This window comes from Phoca vitulina, unplaced genomic scaffold, assembly GCF_004348235.1.
Source record: "Phoca vitulina isolate PV1807 unplaced genomic scaffold, GSC_HSeal_1.0 scaffold4, whole genome shotgun sequence".
Taxonomy (NCBI): domain Eukaryota; kingdom Metazoa; phylum Chordata; class Mammalia; order Carnivora; family Phocidae; genus Phoca; species Phoca vitulina.
This window is the reverse complement of record NW_022589707.1, coordinates 71,947,876-71,952,188: the sequence shown is the minus strand read 5'-3', so window position 1 is coordinate 71,952,188 and position 4,313 is coordinate 71,947,876. Positions and strand designations below refer to the sequence as shown.

At 37.2% G+C, this 4,313-nt stretch overlaps 1 pseudogene; it reads left to right on the top strand.

The window, feature by feature from the left end:
* Positions 1-3,581: 3,581 nt before the first annotated feature.
* On the top strand, positions 3,582-3,943 carry LOC116630917 (annotated as a pseudogene).
* Positions 3,944-4,313: the final 370 nt, after the last annotated feature.

Genomic DNA, 4,313 nt, shown 5'->3' with positions numbered 1-4,313 from the left:
TGAGGTAGCAAGAGGTACTTCTGTGAAGGAGAAACTAACATCAATAAAATATATCCCCTCCTTATCCTTTGCACATCAGTGATCCTGGTTCCATTTTTCTTTTGAAATAGCAAGACAGGTAAATCTGGGTGCCTCATTGACCCTTGAAAATGCCATGCTCACCTCTTCTCCAGTCTCTATTCTTCTTCAATCTGGCAAGATGGTCCCCTCACCTCTAACTATCCATGCGTTTCCCCAGGCCAAGCTCAGGGCCACTCATCATCATAAGAGCTTTTCCTACTCTGAAGCCACTACTGTTCTTGATCATTATTTGAGAATCTTCCTTCATTTGACATTTATTTGCATATGGTTTTCCTTTCTTCAGTGAACTGTTTCAGAACTGAGGTTTTCAAATGATGCAACAATATTTTTCTCTTGCAGTCCTATCAGTATCTAGTGCACATAGTGAGTGCTCAACCAACAGACATTAAATGCATTATTTAGTGAGATGTCTTCAAGTTAAGAATGTGAATAACACAAAACAGACTTTAGGTTATTTTGTGAAGGACTTCTATAAAGGAAGAATAAGGGAAGGCTTTCATCAAGGTTAAGGAATCCTATAATGATACAATTTTTAACCTAAAAATATTATATTAAATGTATTACCAAGGCACTCTGTTAAGTATCTTATATAATTTTTATCTCTATCAATCCTTCTGACAGTTTTGTCATGTAACTATTGTTTTGTCCACTTTATAAATGAAAAAATAGAGATTTGAGAGTTATTTGAATCTCTTAAAGTCATTTAACCAGCAAACAACAAGAAAGAATTCAAACCTAACTTAACTTGACTCTTATACTTACTGCTTCTCTCACTTGTATTAAAGTATCTCCCGTTTCTAATTGTAAAAGGCAGTTCCTGCTAAAGAGCGCACAGATAGACTCATGGGGTGGTGTATCCTGTGGTGACTTTCAGAACTTGGATAATACATGGGAAGTATATTGGAAGTATATAATACTTTCTTTAACAAGCTAACCAAAAAGTTTAATAAATGGAAAATGACACGTAGTCCTTTATTGCCCAAGAAATATTCCATGAAGCCAAAGAGAAGAAAATAAGTGAGGATGTTGGAAAAAATGTAATGAAAACATTTCTCATTATTCTGATTTTATAGGATGATTTAATAATAAATTGTCTTTATCATTATCAATTTATCATGTTTTATTTGCATTTAGGGCTAGATGCCTTGACTTCAAATCATAAGGCAAGAATTTTATTGTTCACCATTTCAGGAGCGATTTGGGGAATGTTTAATTTTATTCCAACCAAGTTCTAGATTTGCCAGGTTAATTATTGATGAGTAAGCGGAGGATGGAAAGGATTTTATATAATTCTGCCTGAGGCTTCCCATGTCTTCCCTTATTTGACTTACAACTCATATAAAAAGATCAGTGTCTGCTCTTGGCAGATGGTCTATAACCTGCCTATGATAATAATACTTCATGTTTTCCCTTTACTGCAGGGATCTCAAACTTTTGAAAACCAACAGCCATACAACACTGCTATAACCATCACAGGTCTGTTTTACAAATGGTTAAACTGCAGAAATGAATCAATGAGCCAGACTCCAGCATAACTCTTGAGTCACTCATACTTGCCACTAGAGAAGTTTTATTTTTCACACATTTTATTCTCATCATCCATAAGACCAAAGACATACCAATCACATCATTCAAAATCTGAGCTCGTCAAAGAAAAAATAGTAATTGTATCAATCTAATAAAGGATACTCCAAGATAGATAATCATGGTCTTGTATGGATTTCCTTGCCATTCTTGGCAGGAAATGGTGGCTATTTTTAATCATAGATAGTAAAAGACTAAAACAGAAGCTGTTAGATTTTCCACAGAGGAAAGGCCCCTCCTGGAGAGAACAATATGGTTTCTTTCTTGTCATCTTACAGGTTTCATGCCATTCTCAAATGCACCCTGAGGAAAGATGAACCATCTGGCCCAGAAGCAAGGTCATACCTTGCAGCTCACTAATTTGCTTTAGGTGGCCTAGAAGACCACCTTGGAATCATCTCTCTTGCCCTCCTGTCTGCCTGCATGCCTTACCAGCCAGAGATGGTCTTCAAGTTTAGGCTTCCTTCATTCAGCAACCATTGTGAGCACCTACTATGTGTCCAGCTAGAAATATAGTGATATACAAAGGAAACTCAATTCCTGTTCTTAATGAGCATATAGTATAGTGGGGAAGACAGATATTTTTAAAGGTAATTACAGATTTCTCATTTTCAAAAACAGTAAGCTAGCTGATCGGGACAGGTCTTCTTGCTGAAAAGAACTAAGAAATTGGTTAAAATACATTTAAAAAAATATTAGGGTACATTAAAGCTAAAAATATAGTGAAGTATTACCAGGCCAAAACTGAAGGGAGATGAGAACCTGCAAGCTGCTTCTGTGTTGGGAGCATTTGCTGATTCAGAAAAATTTCAACTCTCCTTTCAACAGCCTCATTGAATGAGGACAGAAATAAAAACCAGGAGTGTGTGAATGGTATGGGGTGCGACATGAGATCCTCCCCAATAATAAGCTGGGACACAAAAGGGCTACAGGGCAAGGGTGAACTGAAAAAGTACCACTTCTTTCTTTAAATTGCTTAAGTTCTGCAGGAAACAGTCTCAAATTTCGTGTTTCCAATATTAAAGTGGCCTCTAGGTAAAAGACAAAAGCAGAAGAAAGGCTCATCTGGAGGAAAGTATTTTCACCATAGACCTCTATAAATTTCTGCTCTTTCTAGAAAAGAAGAAGTCATATGCTTAGATTTATGATTGTTTCAGAAGAGCTAGTGAAATGTACCTCAAGACATTCCAAAACAGTTCATAAGAAGAATGGGAGAAGAAATAAAAGAGAGTGAAATAGAACAACAGCAATACTGAGTAGCAAGAAGAGTCCAAGTGATCCTTAAGCCAGAGATTCTAACATTGTCTGTGATCCTTCTGGGCAAAGTCTGGACCTTCCAGATCAGCGTTATTCAAGAGCTTGTGGAAAACAGACTCTCAAGCCCAACCCCAGACCTACTGAATCAGAATCTGCATTTTAACAAAATACCCCGGTATTTCCTATGCACATTAAAGTCTGAAATAATGAATGAGAATAATGAAGCCTGAACTAGATCAGTGAGAATGGGAGAGGCCTGATGGAAATGTAGATGCTGTACATTCAGATGTTAGAGGCTGTGGGTTGGTTAATACACTCTGTCATTCCTAATTGAAGCACCAGAAAGATCATACTTCAACAGGCTTTCAAATTCCATGTCAGAGACAATGCCAATAGGAAGGCAAATGGCATTACACAACTTCTTTCTTTTTTCCCCACGTGTTGCTTTGGCTTAGAGAATATGGACAAATAGAGCTTCCATTTGATTAGAATAGAGATGTAAATGGAATTCAGTATCTTGAGCTAGAACCAGTAACTGTTCTGCTGAGCATAATATTGGACAGAATATTTTCCAGGTATGATAAGCAAGGCTAAATACAAAAAACCCTCAATCTTCCAGGAGATGGTGGAAGTCAGTGAGCCTCTTCTCCACTGTAACCATGTCAGATAAAAAAGCCATGATCAAAAATGCAGATATGTCAAAGGAGATGCAACGGGACTTGCTGGAGAAATACAGCACAGAGGACCTGGCAACCTAAATGGAGATAGAGTTTGATAAGAAGTGCAACCCAACCAGGCAGGGCACCATGAGGAGAAACAGTGGTAGTAAATGATACATGAAACCAAACACTTAATCTACTTCTACCTGGGCTGAGTGGTCATTCACCTGTTCAAACCTGATAAAAAGCATGGACTATGCCATGCTCATTGTGATCAATCTGAAAACAGGGACTGCAGCTTAAATACCAAATACCAGAGAATGAAGTCATCAGCCTTGCTAAGGGAACACTGTGATCTCTGAACTTTTATTGTGTTGTTTTGTACAGGGTATTCTCTATACTAGTCTTTTTTCTTTTTTTCCCATACTAGTTTTTTGTGGTTATAAAACAATTAGAAAAATAAGCCAACAAAAACTCCAACCCCCTCAAAAAAAAAAAAACCACAAAAAACACTAATCTGAAAAGATATATGCACTCCTGTGTTTATTGCAGCTTTATAATAGCCAATATATGGGAGCAACCCAAGTGTCCATCAATAGATAAATGGATAAAGAAGATGTAATACACACCACACACATACACACACACACACACACACACAAATGGAATATTAGCCATAGAAAGAATGAGATCTTGCCATTTCTGACAACATGGATAGATCTAGAGGGTATT